This window comes from Capricornis sumatraensis, chromosome 4 (assembly GCF_032405125.1).
Source record: "Capricornis sumatraensis isolate serow.1 chromosome 4, serow.2, whole genome shotgun sequence".
NCBI classification, from domain to species: domain Eukaryota; kingdom Metazoa; phylum Chordata; class Mammalia; order Artiodactyla; family Bovidae; genus Capricornis; species Capricornis sumatraensis.
The window spans coordinates 113,060,193-113,076,969 of NC_091072.1; positions in this window are offsets into that span (position 1 = coordinate 113,060,193).

Below are 16,777 nucleotides of genomic sequence, written 5' to 3' on the forward strand. Positions count from 1 at the left end.
TGAGAGACAACATCTTGTTCTATTTAATTGCTTAATTCCCAGCCACGGGAGGAGATGTTTTCCATGTAGTTAACAATTATTTTGTGATTCACGTGCAGGCTGCAGAAGGTGGTTAGAATCAGGAATGATGGCACTGCTCTGCAAATAAAGGAGCTCTCACCCAATGCTGGTTCACACACTGATTGATTCAAAGGGAACTGGCAAAAACAACTCTAAGAAACAGTATTGACATTGTGCTCGAGGCAGACAATTGCAGGGTTACCTGCCAAAGTTGTGCAACGAGGTAGCCCCGGTGCTATACCACCCATTCTTGAGTCAGAGTTGAAAGAAATGGAGAAAATTCCAAGTCCTAGCAAACCATGTCTAATGAGGATAAGTCTTTTCTGGGTCTTTGTTAATTAACTGAGCAGTAACCTCTGTTTCTTGGCACTAGTGTATGTTGGCTCTTGAGGGGGAATGTGTTCTCAAATTTTTTTTTTTTCAAATGAAGGATGAGGAAAAAATTACATTTTTTCCACGACACTAAAATATCCTTTTAAAAATATCACTTCAAGTGGCTTACTCAAGTGGACCATCTCAACACAAACTCCATGTTGGTTCCAAAATGCCGTGTCTTTTAACATCAAGGATTAGATAATATATTAGGATTACTTAAGAAAAGCAAACTGGTGTAAACATCTCCATTGCTGGGAATTTGATTCATTCTCAGTGCTTGATGTTTTTCTTCACTTACTGAAGATAATTATTGATGCTATATTACTGGTCATATTTTAAAACCACATCCAAATATTCCAATATACCAGAAGAAATACTTTTGAGAGCAGAAGGCAACAGAATGGATGTATTAGGAATTCATGGACCAATAAAGATCTCCCAAGTTAAAAGAGGTAATTTCCAACATTTGAATGTTTTGTTGTTTCCATTTGCTAAGTTGTCCAACTTTTTGCAATCCCATGAACTATAGCCCGTCAGGCTCCTCTGTCCATAAGGTTCTCCAGGCAGGAATACTGGAGTGGGTTGCCATTTCCTTTTCCAGGGGATCTTCGTAGATCAGGGATTGAACCTGTGTCTCCTGCATTGGTAGGCAAGTTCTTTACCACTGAGCCACCAGGGAAGCCCCAACATTTGAATAAGATAACCTTATTAACTAGATTATCTGAAATGACTCAATGCTTGCTGCCAGCCCTGATCACCTTCCTCTATGTTCAAACATGTAAATTAATATATGAATTAATGGACATATATTCTTTTCCTTCTCATTCTTTTTATTACCAAAATGATGATATCTTACCATATGTTTTACTCTGCAGCTTGCTTTTTATTACTCAAGAATTTATCATGGATAGCTCTCCAAGTTGATAGGGACAAAAATTTATTTAGCATATTCTAATTTTGTAAGTTAAATAGTGAAAAGAAACCAATGGAAAATGAAACTTACCACAGAGGATGGAAAATTACAAATGAATCCAGCTTTAATAGGAGAAAATCTTGTTACTAATTTTGAAATTTTATAGAATGACTGATCATTTAAAAATCAGAACATATGTCTAAGAATTCTTTGCAATATAATTGACATACAATAAACTACAAGTATTTAAACTATAAAGTTTGATGTATGGACATATGAAGGTATCTGTGAAACCACCATTACAATCAAGGTAGTGAGCATATCTATCACCACCGAAAGTTCTCTTGCACCTAATGCCATCTCTCCCTCCAGCCACACTTGGACTCTGGCTGTAGATAAAGTTCAAGGCCACTCCAGATGTCTCATTCTGGAACCAGTGGCCATGTAACATGTTCTTCTCTCCTAGTGATGGCAGAAGAAAAAGAGGCCAAGCCAAATCATGCAAGTTCATTGAAAACTTCTTCTAGTTCCATGACTACTATTAATAACATTGCATTGGCCAAATCCAGTCACATGGCAAAGCCTAACATCAAAGTGCTGGGGAATTGTACTCTGCCCACTCTAGTGGGATGTCCTGCATAGTTATGTGGCAAAGGGTGCAGGTGTATTCTTTAACTGAGAGGAGGTAAAAGATGGCAAAAGATAACTCAGTTACAATAAATGGACAGCTGACGAAATGGGATTGGTGTTTAAGAGCTGGGAATTCATATTTGGTAGCTAAAGCCCCCAGGTGTTTCCCAGCATATGCAAGGGTATTGAAGGATAAGATCATGCCGAAACTTTAGGCTATGCCATCTCCAGAGAGTGAGTGCAGGACAAGAGGAACGAGAACAGAGGATGTCACCTTCCTCTATGTTCAAACATGTAAATTAATATATGAATTAATAGACGTATACTCATCAAACAGGAGGCTGGAGGAGGATCCAAAGGGCAAGAGAAAGTGTTGTCAGAGGTCATCTCTCAATCAGCAAAAGGCCCTATAGAGACTTTAATGGTTCTAACCATAGAATTTTGTGACTAATTCTCTCTACTCTCAACTTTCCACTCCCTTTTGGTTCTACATAATAGAACCAAACTATGTGCTGAAGTCTCTGATCTCATTTTTAAAAATCACTAGATTCCAATGTAAAATAGATAACTAATGAGAACCTACTATATAGCACAGGGAACTTGACTCAATGTTCTGTGGTGACCTAAATGGGAAGGAAATCCAAAAAAGAGATGTATGTATACATACAACTAATTCACTTTGCTGTACAGTAGAAACTAACACAATATTGTAAAGCACCTATACTCCGATAAAAATTATTTATATAGTAATGAGGGCAAAGTGAAGTAAATACAAAAAATTAAAAAGTAAAAATCACTAGAGTCCTACTATAACCAAGCAAGTATTATAAAGGGGCAAAATAGAATTAATTTCTGTTTTCTTTAAGCATTTAGTGCATACACAATGAGAGATTATTTACTATTCCACAAAATGTTCCTTATACAAATATATTCATATACATCCAAATTTAATCTATGTTTACTATGAAGAGTCTGAAGTATCACACATAAATACATTGTATGGTTGGTCTCCTGGAACAATGGATGCTCCCTCATTTTCTATGACTCATCACTTCATGAACACTGGGAGGACCTGACCACAGCTGTGCAGAAGCTTCCATAATAAAACCATAATGGGCACGGCACAAATTGCCTTTTTCAGATTTGGGGTTTCATTGCAATTGGGAATGTTGGACAAATTTCCCTGAGGCTTGGCTTGAGGAACATCTAGTCATTCTTTGCCTAATCCTGAATCTGGAATATGGCTTTAGGTGGAAAATATGCTTTAAACTCAGTGCTAGTTGTGGTGGTGGTATCTTTTTGTTGTGAATAGTAGACTCGATAGAAAATGAATGTCAAAAAGTAATTATTGGGACTTCCCTGGCCAGTCTGGTGGCTGAAACTCTGCGTTCCCAATACAGGGGCCCTGGGTTTGACCCCTGGTCAGGAAAGACTGGTGCTGAAGCTGAAGCTCCAATACTTTGGCCACCTGATGCAAAGAGCCAACTCATTGAAAAAGACCCTGGTGCTGGGAAAGGTTGAGGGCAAGAAGAGAAGGGGGCGACAGAGGATAAGATAGTTGGATGGCATCACTGACTCAATGGACATGTGTTTGAGCAAACAGAGAAATAGTGAAGGACAGGGAAGCCTAGCGTGCTGAGGTCCATGGGGTCGCAAAGAGTCAGACACGACCTAGCAACTGACCAGTGACAATAGCGACAGGTTACTAGATCCCACATGATGCAACTAAGAGTTCGAATGCCACAAGTAACGATCTCACCGAGTGCAAGCAGAAGACCCTGCCTGTGGCAACTAAGACCTGGCACAGCCAGATTTTCTAAAAAGTGATTATTTGTGGAGTGAGCTACTGAACTTCTCCGGCATGTATTGGGAAGAGAAAGTGATATGGTAGATTTAAAATGTTCTGACATGATTATGTCAGTTATGAATATATGGCCTCTAATTTCCCCTGTGTAACCTACCTACATGGTTTCTATTTCCTGATTGGGTCAAAACTGCTACCCAAGGTATTTAAAGATTCGCAAACCAGCCCCAGACTTTCCCTCTCATCCTTTCTCTTCTCAGGTTTGATTCTTCAGTCACCCCTCCTCTCTCATCTCTGGCCTGGATCACCCTTCCTCTTTCCCTACTTTTCCTATACCTTTTATCATTAAATCCCACCCATCCCTCACATGTCAGAAAGGCATCTTTTATTCTGAAAAATCTTTCTAAACCTGTCAACTCTGGATTGAATGTCTTTCCCAAGTGGTCCCATAACTAACTTAGTACGGATCACTCTGTATTGTAGTTATCAGCTTACTTGTCTTTCTCCTCCTGAAACAAGCTCCTGGAATGTGCAGAATTGACATCTTTCCCTGTTACAAAGCTTAGCCCCCAGGTGGGCCCAGGGACATGCACCCAGTTGATACTCATACATATTTACTGAATGAACACCTAAATGACAAGGTATTATTTAGGGAGATCTTCGTCAACCACAGAGGTTAGTGCACAGAACACTAGATGAATTTTAAAATTTAATTTTGTTGTTTAGATGTCAGAGAAAGCTTGATGGAGAAAGCAGTATTTATACTAATCTTTAAAGGATTTCAAGGAGGCAGAGATGAGGAATTAAGGGTCAAATGGACAGAAACAAATATATAGAAGAGATCTCATTTATGTTCTGTACACGTGGAAAACAATCTCAGTTTTCTGGATGGGGTCAAGTGTGTGATGGGGAACCCAAATGTGGCAAAGAAATGTCAACAAGAGACCTGGGGCCAGATCCTGAAAAATCTGACAATATATGGAGGAAGACTGGTTATGAAAATAACCATAACTGGTTATGTGGTCCAGCAGTATCAGCAGCAACTGGGAACTTGAAGAAAGGAAAATTCTTAGCCTCCATCCCAGACTTCCTGATTTAGGAGCTCAGGTGGAGGGGAGAAGAAGGCGTACGTCGGGGTGGGTGGGTCCAACAACCTGGATTTTCACAAGCCTTCCTGGCCATTCTGGAGGGCACTGGGGTTTGGGAACTGCTGTAAGATATTTGGACTTCTGCTCTGAACCCAAGCCACGGTTGCTGTGTTTGTGTTGACTGTAGACTGTTTTCCCCAATCCTTCTGAGGGATGCTGTACTTTGAGGCTAGTTTGCCCAGATAAATAAAATGTGGTGCCTTCTGTTGGTTTTTGGATCATATGTCAGACATCTTCAGAGAAGTCTGACCTCAAAAATCAGCCCCAGTGCCTAATTTCTGCATTAGCCTGTCACATGTTCTCTCCAGTGCCCCAGTTTATCAATGGACCACTCCTCTCCTCCTTACAGGGGTTGTCGGTGGGATGTTTCCAAGAGATGAGGCCAGACTCTCTGGAATGGTTTATGTTCATCAGGGGGTGAAGTCATGGACAACTGTTTCCCAAATCTATTTCCTTAGTGTACAATAATTCTTATACCAATGCCCACACTGTCATTTAGGGAAATAGGTAGTCTGTCCACAGAATACACACTGAGGTCAACTCTACCCCTCCTTACCCCACCCCAGGCCCATTCCCATGGAGTCCTAATATTCAGGTTTAGCTAGAGGACAGTCATATCTAACCCATCACTAAAGTCTCTTTTAACTACCCAAACTCACTCTGTTTTCCCGATTATAAGCACTCCCAGGGAAATAGATGGAGAAACAATGGAAACAGCGTCAGACTTTATTTTGGGGGGCTCCAAAATCACTACAGATGGTGATTGCAGCCATGAAATTAAAAGATGCTTACTTCTTGGAAGAAAAGTTATGACCACCCTAGATAGCATATTCAAAAGCAGAGACATTACTTTGCCGACTAAGGTCCGTCTAGTCAAGGCTATGGTTTTTCCAGTAGTCATGTATGGATGTGAGAGTTGGACTGTGAAGAAAGCTGAGTGCCGAAGAATTGATGCTTTTGAACTGTGGTGTTGGAGAAGACTCTTGAGAGTCCCTTGGACTGCAAGGAGATCCAACCAGTCCATTCTGAAGGAGATCAACCCTGGAATTTCTTTGGAAGGAATGATGCTGAAGCTGAAACTCCAGTACTTTGGCCACCTCATGCGAAGAGTTGACTCATTGGAAAATACTTTGATGCTGGGAGGGATTAGGGGCAGGAGAAGAAGGGGACGACCGAGGGTGAGATGGCTGGATGGCATCACTGACTCGATGGACATGAGTTTGGGTGAACTCCAGGAGTTGGTGATGGACAGGGAGGCCTGGCGTGCTGCAACTCATGGGGTTGCAAAGAGTCGGACACGACTGAGTGACTGAACTGAACTGAACTGAAGATCCATCATCTTGCTTTTGCACTGCTCATCATTCTTGTAATTATTCAACATGTGTTTGGACTGTGAATTTCATGAGGTTGGGCACCATTTCTGATTTGTTCACAGCAACATCTCCGTGTTTTACAGGCAGAGCCTCGATCGTGGGAAGTGCTCAAGTGCTAAATATTTTTTAAAATTCTATGATTGAAGGAATGATGTGGTTTTATAATGCAGGGCACAGGGATTTACCTCTTAGTTACGCCAAGGGATTAGAATCATGTACACATTAGACACTAAATAAATGACTCTTGATACCTTTACACATACTCTTTCCCTCTACTTGAACTGCCCTCCTTCCTCTTCTGTACCTCCTCAAATCCTAGTCCTTCAAGATTCAAGTCAAGGTCACCGTGTAAGACTCCACAGGTTGTCCACTTCATGCCTCTGGGGGTGCTGTTGACATAGACTGTGGTGTGAATGTTCAATACAGAGCCTCCTTCTAGCTCTAACGTCTCTATGGGAAGTTTTTCTGGATATAGACTGTCATGTCCATGAGAATGAACTTATGCTTGCTAGGAGGAAGGGATAGTTAGGGAGTTTGGGATGGACTTGTACATACTGCTATATTTTAAATGGATAACCAACAAGGACCACTGTATAGCATGTGGAATTCTGCTCAATATCATGTGGCAGGCTGCATGGGAGGGAAGTTTTGGAGAAAATGAATACATGTATATGTATGGCTGATCCCTTTGCTGATTTTTCTCTCATTTGGCACTTAGAGCAGTGCCTGCCTCATAGCAAGCAGTGAATAAACCATCTGTTGAATATACGCGAATGTCTTCCTCAGTCATGAAGAGCCATTTGTCCGCTGTATTTTATACCTTGTTCTTGCTTCTAGTTTGGTAGTTTTTTTATGTGGAATGATATTCATAAGTTCACTCATGATTATAACCCAGTTCCCTGTGATCTTGAACTGTGTTCGTTTTTATACCAGAATGTGAGGGTTTCAGAGAGCCTGTAATTACCAGATTGAAGGCCTTGTGCCACATCTGTACACAGGTGGGTCAACTCTCTAAAAAAATTTCTGGAAATTGGGCACACCCATGTTTTACTGTAGCCTGGAAGCTTCACCTCAGGGTGTGGTACACGCAGTTTAGGCCACAAATCATGGTTTCTAAGAAGGACTGTTTGGAGAGTGAAGGCTCTGGAAACTTGGATAGGAAGCATGCATAAGCTGTAATGGAGGACAGTTATACTCAAAGACTGCCAGCCCAGCTCCAAACATTAGATGCAACTGCCAGGCATTGCTGCTTGAGGTGTATGAAAGGGTGGTGCCCCATGTTCTCAAGACATGGGGGGATGGAGGAGCTGTATCCTAAGCTTGGGTGAAAAGATGCTGTATTTTCAGCAGAGTCCTCTGGGATAAGTCATTTCATGTTTTGTGTGTTTAAGGGTCTCAGACAGTCCACCCAGCATTGTTTGTTCTCTTTATACAATGCCTAGAGATCTACCCACACTTTACTGGACACACTTCACTCGACAGGACATTCACACCTAGATGCTCTATGTGTGTATGCTTATTTATTTATTTATTTACTTCACAATATCGTGTTGGTTTTGCCATACATTGGCATGAATCTGCCATGGGTGTACATGTGTTCTCCATCCTGAACCCCCCTCCCACCTCTCTCCCCACCCCATCCCTCTGGGTCATCCCAGTGCACCAACCCCGATATGTTTAGTAGCTCAGTTGTATCTGACTTTCTGTGACCACATGGACTGTAGCCTGCCAGACTCCTTTGTCCATGGAATTTTCCAGGCGAGAATACTGCAAGAATACTGGAGAGGGTTGTCATTTTCTACTCCAGAGGGTCTTCCCAACCCAGATATTCTATGTTGGCTTGCAAGTGATCAAGCCAGCAGCCAGTGTACAAAGCTGGAACTATCTACATTCTGGCCTTTCACAGAAAATGTTTTCCTACCTCTGATTTAGAAGATGAAACCTGCTCTGTCAGTAGGAGGTTTCTTCTGCAGCCTCTTTCCTTGGCTTGTAGACAGCCATCTCCTGCCCCGTGTCCTCATCTGGTCTTCCCTCTATGTAAATCCCTGGTGTTTCTTTCTGTGTTCAAATTTCCTCTTCTTACAATGACACCAGTCAGATTGGATTAGGGACTACCCTAGTGACCTCTTTCTATCTTAATTACTTCTTTAAATACCCTATCTCCAAATATAGTCACATTCTGAGGTGCTGAGGGTTAGGATGCATTTGGGGGGACATAGTTCAACTCATTACACCTCCACACTCTGTGTACTTCCTTTCTGTAAGCCCTAAGTACTTGTGAGGTGACTGCCAAATCACTGACCTCCAAGGCTGATGTGACCAATCCAGCTGGTAAGGCAGGTGTCCACACCTTTTCCACCTTTTCCATCAGAGAAATTTAAACCCCTTATTTGGTCCAGGGCCTACTAATGATGGATTCCCCCAGTTCAAGCCTCCAACTAAGCTTTCAAGGTCAAATTTTGCCCAGTATAGATAAATCATTTAAATACATTCAATGCCCTATATAGGTTTAAAATGAGCGGAGGGTTCAGGGGGACCACTTAACCTAAATGCTCAACCATAGAGGGTTGAATAAACCCATTATAACAGAACCATAATGTGAAATATCATATATTCTTAAAAACGTGAATATTTTTGAAAATACAAATATGATACACTCTTAAAAATATGAATATGATATAGTCTTAAAAAGTGGTATGCTGAAGAACATTTAGTGACCTGGAGGACTCTGTACAATATTGTTAAAGGGAAAAAAAATGCAAGATACCAGAAAATATTCACTTATTTAACAAATATGTGTTGAGCACCTCTTATGGGCAGGCATTCTTCCAGGCTATGGAAATTCAGTAGTGAATAAAACAATGTTCTTCCTTTGGATACTCTGATGACTAGCTCCCTTGCCTTCTTCAGTTTACTGCTCAAATGTCACCTCCTCCAGGAAGACTTCCTGATCCCACAAACTGTCTTCTTGGAGTTTCAGTTGCAATGGAAGGCGCCCATAGTAAACCAACTACTCTATAATAGGACCTCAGGTCTTGTATTACATTGAAGGAGAATAAAGCAGAACACAGGAATAGAAAAATGCCAAAGTGAAGCAATTATTTCAGCCTGTGTGATCAAGAAGGCTTCTTGGAGGAGATGACATTTGAGCAGTGAACTGAAGAAAGTGAGGGAGCGAGTCATTGGAGTTTCAGAGGAAGAACATTCCAAGGAGAAAGAACAGTAAGTGTAAAGGCCATGAGGTACAAATGTGCCTGGAGTACTTGGAGAATCTCAAGGAATGGCAGTGTGGCCCAAGTGGAATAAAATAATGGCTTTTACATTTTTTGTTTTTTAAACAAGACCAGTATGATTTCAACCCTGTAGAAGTGAAAAAATGTTAGCAGGAGATATATTAGGATTATGATGCTCTGGGTAATCTTTATTTTCTTCCCTTTGATTATCTGTAGTTATCTTGATTTGTCACTCAATGTGTGTTATATTTTAGAAAGAAAAAAAATGAAACAAACATTTTGGTATCAGACTTTCCTGGAGCTTATTACCTTTGTCCTGGAGGCTCTCACTGATCCCATGGCACCTAGACATGGCATTTAGACAGCCACTCTCGACATGTGTTACTCCAGGAGCAGAGGGGTAGAGAGAACCCTGAGTTGGAAAAGCCAGACAGAGGTGATTTTGCAGATGCTCTCAGACAACTGGAGTGGCCGTTGATTTACTACTAGTGGTAAAGGTGTTAATGTCTCCTCTCAATGGCATTTCTACTATCAGTAAGTGTGGGCTGAGTGTAATGATGACCTAATTGACAACAGAGATCAGAACAGATATCTCACCTAATAAAAAGCTTTTGTGTCCATGGGATGACCCCTTTTAGGCTTAGCTGGGCTTTGGTACTAGGCATGATCTCTCTTGGCAATTGTCATTAATCAAACACATTCAGTGATGGTTACTTAGTGAATATCAAGTCTGCTGGATAAACCTGGGCCCCCTGAGCATGCTCAGCCTGGTTTTCCCTGAACTCTGATCTAGGCCTTGCCTTCTGTTGCCTCATTTAATGCACACACAGGTTAGACTTGTCACCCATCCATTCTCACCATGAGTCCTTGGTGGACTGACAACAGATTTTCCACTCCCCAGATGTAGGCCAGTGAAGAGATGGTTCTTATCTCTCTCTGACAAACAGGGTGTGGTGTGAAGTGAACAAACCTGAGTTTCCATCCAGTGGTGGAATCAAGACCAAGGACTTCCTGTGCACAGAGGGAAGGAAGGCAAATGTTTTGGGGTGTAGACATGCCCTTCTTAATGTCTACCTTACCAGGTATGGTCAAGATGATGGCTATCAGCTTGCAAAGGCAAAGAAATTTTACCTGCTAAATTTTTGGTGAAATTAAACATAAAAATGAACAAAATATACTTTTGTTAAGAGAATAGCCTCTTTATGGAGGCCTAAACAACTGGTTAACAGAATTAAGGAGCACAGGGGGCAACATTCAGGGGACAACATTCAGGAGACAAATAGAACATTCCTTTGAAAACTAAATCCTTGACTTCTATCTTGCAGTCAGTAGTAGAATGTTTTTCTAAGAGCCCCATCACCATCCTGGTGCCTCTCATCCTTCCTTGAGTGTTGTATTACTGTTAGGGGTTGAGAAGCCAGAGAAGTGAGGCTCTTAGCATTCCAGGGAGCTGGTCCTGATGAAGACTCAAGACTTGTCTATGTGTGAGTTCCTCAATGGTGAATTTCTCTACGTGCCTTTCAACATTTCTTATTCATAGAGAAACCAACCTATTCAAGTCAGTACTTGTCATCCTTGAGATATCAAGCCCTGAGCCTTTGGAGTGGGAGCACTGATGGCAAGACCCTAGACTACTAGAGAACTAACCCTAGGGAGTATCAAATAGTGAGAACTCACACAAGGAAACCACTTGAATACAAGACTGGGCATTGCCCAATCACCAGTAGCACCCTGTGCAGGATGCCTCATCTAAACAAAAAACAAAACAAAAATACAAACCCAATTGTCAGACTTGCCCATTATAAGAAAAACAAACAAACAAACAACTCAGCACAAATCTCACCCTGTACAAAGCTTATACAAGAAGTGAAGTCGCTCAGTCGTGTCTGACTCTTTGCAACCCTGTGGACTATAGCCTGCCAGGCTCCTCTGTCCATGGGATTCTCCAGGCAAGAGTACTAGAATGGGTTACCATTTCCTTCTCCAGGGGATCTTCCCGACCCAGGGATTGAACCCAGGTCTCCCGCATTGGAGGCACATGCTTTAACCTCTGAGCCACCAGGGAAGCCCTAAGGTTATACAAACCACTGGGGAAATCTTAGGAGAGCAGAAACCAAAAGGAAGAATGAATTCAACCCTAAAGCCTGGGAAAAGGAGACCTCAAACACAATAAGTTAATAAAATTAATGAAAAGGCAGAGAAATACTACACAAACGAAGGAACAAGCTAGAAACACAGATGTCCAAATAAATGAAGAGGAAATAGGCAAACTACCTGAAAAAGAATTCAGAATAATGATAATAAAGATGATCAGAAACCTTGAAAACAGAATGGAGAAAATGCAAGAATCAATTAACAAAGACCTAGTGGAATTAAAGAATAAACATAAAAAGACAAACAACACAATTACTGAAAGTAAAAATACTCTAGAAGAATCAATAGCAGAATATCTGAAGCAGAAGAACAAATCCGTGAGCTGGAAGGTAAAATGGTGGAAATAACTTCTGAAGAGCAGAATAAAGTAAAAAGAATGACAAGAACTGAGGATAGTCTCAGAGACCTCTAGGACAATATCAAACGCACCAACATTTGAATTATAGGCGTCCCAGAAGAAGAAGCCTCCCCCCGAAAAAAAGGATATGAGAACATTTTTAAAGAGATTATAGTAGAAAATTTCCCCAACATGGAAAAAGAAATAGTCAATCAAGTTCAAGAGGTGCAAAGATTCCATACAGGATAAACCCAAGGAGAAACATGCCAAGACACATGCTAATCAAACTAACATAAACTAAACACAAAGAAAGAATATTAAAAGCAGCAAGGGAGAAGCAACAGGTAATATACAAGGGAAACCCCATACTTTTAACAGCTGATCTTTCAGCAGAAACTCTGCAGGCCAGAAGGGAATGGCAGGAATGAAAGGGAAAAATCTACAACCAAGATTACTGTACCCAGCAAGGATCTCATTCAAAATTGATGGAGAAATCAAAAGCATTTCAGACAAGTAAAAGTTAAGAGAATTCAGTACCACAAAACCAGCTTTACAACAAATGTTAAAGGAACTTATATAGTCAAGAAATACAAGAGAAGAAAAAGATCTACAGAATCAACTCCAAACAACTAAGAAAATGACAATAGGAACATATATATCAATAATTACTTTAAAGTAAATGGTTTAAATGCTCCAGCCAAACATACTGACTGGCTGAATGGATTAAAAAAAACAAGACCCATATATACACTGTCTACAAGAAACCCACCTCAGACCTAAAGACACATATAGACTGAAAGTGAGAGGATGGAAAAATATATTCCATGCAAATGGGAAGCAAAAGAAAGCTGGGATAGAAATCTTCATTATAAGACAAAATAGGCCTAAAATAAAGAATATTACAAGAGTTAAGGAAGGACACTACATGATGATTAAGGGATCAATCCAAGAGGAAGACATAACAATTGCAAATATCTACGCACCCAACATAGGAGCACCTCAATACATAAGACAAACACTAACAGACATAAAAGGAGCAATTGACAGTAACAATAGCAGGAGACTTTAGCATTCCACTCACACCAGTGGACAGATCATCAAAACATAAAATTAATAAGGAAACACAGGTTTTAAATGATACATTAGATGAAATGGATCTCATTGATATCTTCAGGACATTCCATTCAAATGAAGAATACACCTTCTTCTCAAGTGCACGTGGAACATTCTCCAGGATAGACCACATCTTGGGTCACAAATCAAACCTCAATAAATTTAAGAAAATTGAAATTGTATCAAATATCTTCTCTGACCACAATGCTATGAGACTTGATATCAATTACAAGGAAAAAACTGTAAAAAGCACAAACACATGAAGATTAAACAATACATTTCTAAGTAACCAACAGGTGAAGAAATCAAAAGGGAAATTTAAAAAAAATTTCTAGAAACAAATGACAATGAAAGCACGACAACTGAAAACCTATGGGATGCAGCAAAAGCAGTTCCAAGAGGGAAGTTTATAGCAATACAATCCTACCTCAAGAAACAAGAAAAACAGAATAGACAACCTAACTTTACACCTAAAGCAAGTGGAAAAATAACAACCTCCCCCCCAAATTAGTAGAAGGAAAGAAATTATAAAAATCAGAGCAGATATAAGTGAAAAAGAAATGAAAGAAATAATAGTAAAGATAAATAAAACAAAGCTGGTTCTTTGAGAAGATAAACAAAATTGACAAACCCTTAGCCAGACTCATCAAGAACAAAAGAGAGAAGAATCAAATCAACAAAATTAGAAATGAAAAAGGAGAGGTTACAACAGACAATGCAGAAATGCAAAGGATTATAAGAGACTATTATGAACAATGATATGGAAATAAAGTGGATAACCTGGAAGAAATGGACACATCCTTAGAAAAGTTCAATCTTAAAAGACTGAACCAGGAAGAAATAGAAATTATGAACAACGCAATTACAAGCACTGAAATAGAAGCTGTGATTAAAAATCTCCCCAAAACAAAAGCCCAGGACCAGATGCCTTCACAGGAGAATTCTATCAAACATTTAGGCTAGAGTGAATGCCAATCCTTCTAAAACTCTTTCAAAAAATTGCAGAGGAAGGAACACTTCCAAACTCATACTATGAGGCCACCATCACCCTGATACCAAAACCAGACAAAGACAACACAAAAAAAGAAAATTACAGGCCAATATCACTGATGAACATAGATGCAAAAATCCTCAACAAAATTTTAGCAAACAGAATTCAGCAACACATCAAAAAGCTCATACACCATGATCAAGTTGGGTTTATTCCAGGGATGCAAGGATTCTTCAATATATGCAAATCAATCAATGTGATATACCATACTAACAAATTGAAAGATAAAAACCATATGATAATCTCATTAGATGCAGAAAAAGCCTTTGACAAAATTCAGCACTCATTTATGATTAAAAATCTTCAAAAATGGGCATAGAAGGAACCTACCTCAACTGAGTAAAGGCCATATATGATAAGCCTACAACAAACATTATTCTCAATGGTGAAAAACTGAAAGCATTCCCCCTAAGATCAGGAACAAGACAAGGATGTCCACTTTCACCACTATTATTCAACATAGTTTTAGAAGTCCTAGCTACTGCAATAAGAGAAGAAAAGAAAAGAAAAGAAATCCAGAAGAAGAAGAAAAGCTCTCACTGTTTGCAGATGACATGGTACTGTACATAGAAAACCCTATATACTAAAAATGAAAAATCAGAAAGAAAAATAAGGGATTAATCCCATTCACCATTGCAACAAAAAGAATTAAATATCTAGGAATAAACTTACTTAAGGAGACAAAAGAACTGTACACAGAAAATTATAAGACACTGATGGAAGAAATCAAAGACAACATAAACAGATGGAGAGATATTCCATGTTCCTGGATAGGAAGAAACAATATTGTGAAAATGACTATACTGTCAAATGCAATCTATAGATTCAATGTGATCCCTATCAAATTACCAATGGCATTTTTCACAGAACTAGAACAAAATATTTCACAATTCATATGGAAACACAAAAGACCCTGAATAACCAAAGCAGTCTTGAGAAAGAAGAATGGAGCTGGAGAAATCAACCTTCCTGACTTCAGATTATCCTACAAAGCTACAGTCATCAAGACAGTATGGTACTGGCACAAAAGCAGAAATATAGACCAATGGAACAAGATAGAAAGCCTGGAAATAAACCCATGCAACTATGGGTACCTCATTCTTGACAAAGGAGGCAAGAATATACAATGGGGCAAAGACAGCCTCTTCAGTAAATGGTGCTGGGAAGACTGGACAGCTACATGTAAAAGAGGTGAAAAGACAACCCTATAAGCAAGGTGAAAAGACAACCCTCAGAATGGGAGAAAATAATAGCAAATGAAACAACTGACAAAGGATTAATTTCTCAAATATACAAGCAACTCATTCAACTCAATACTAGAAAAACAAGCAACCCAATCAAAAAGTGGGAAAAAGACCTAAACAGACATTTCCCCAAAGAAGACATACAGATGGATAATAAGCATGTGAAAAGATGCTCAACATTGCTCATTATTAGAGAAATGCAAATCAAAACTACAATCAGATATCACCTCACACCAGTCAGAATGGCCATCATCAAAAAGTCTATAAGCAATAAATGCTGGAGAGGGTGTAGAGAAAAGGGAACATTCTTGCACTGTTGGTGGGAATGTAAATGGATACAGCCACTATGGAAGATGGTATGGAGATTCCTTAAAAAACTAGGAATAAAACCACTATAGGACCCAGAAATCCCACTCCTAGGCATATAGCCTGAGGAAACCAAAATTTAAAAAGACACATGTTTCCCATTGTTCATTACAGCACTATTTACAATAGCCAGATCATGGAAGCAACCTAGATGTCTACTGACAGATGAATGGATATAGAAGTTGTGGTAAAACATAAACACAATGGAATATTACTTAGCCATAGAAAGGAATGCATTTGGGTCAGTTCCAATGAAGTGGATGAACCTAGAAACCTATTATACAGAGTGAAGTGAGTCAGAAAGATAAATATCACATTCTAATGCATATATACAGAATCTAGAAAAATGGTACTGAAGAGAGAAGACTCTTGAGAGTTCCTTGGACTGCAAGGAGATCCAACCAGTCCATTCTAGAGGAGATCAGTCCTGGGTGTTCATTGAAAGGACTGATGCTGAAGCTGAAACTCCAATATTTTGGCCATCTCATGCGAAGAGTTGACTCATTGGAAAAGACTCTGATGCTGGGAGGGATTGGGGGCAGGAGGAGAAGGGGACAACAGAGGATGAGATGGCTGGATGGCATCACCGACTTGATGGACGTAAGTTTGAGTAAACTCCGGGAGTTGGTGATGGACAGGGAGTCCTGGCGTGCTGCTATTCATGGGGTTGCAAAGAGTCGGACATGACTGAGCAACTGAACTGAACTGAACTGAACTGAATGGAGAAACAGACATAGAGAATAGACTTATGTACTTGGGGAGAGAGGAAGAGAGGGTGAAATGTATGGAAAGAGTAACATGGAAACTTACATTACCAGATATTAAATAAATAGCCAAAGGGAATTTACTGTAAGGCTCAGGAAACTCAAACAGGGGCTCTCTATCAACCCAGAGGGGTGGGATGGGGAGGAAGATGGGAGGGAGGTTAAAGAAGGAGGGGATATATGTATACTTATGGCTGATTCATGTTGAGGTT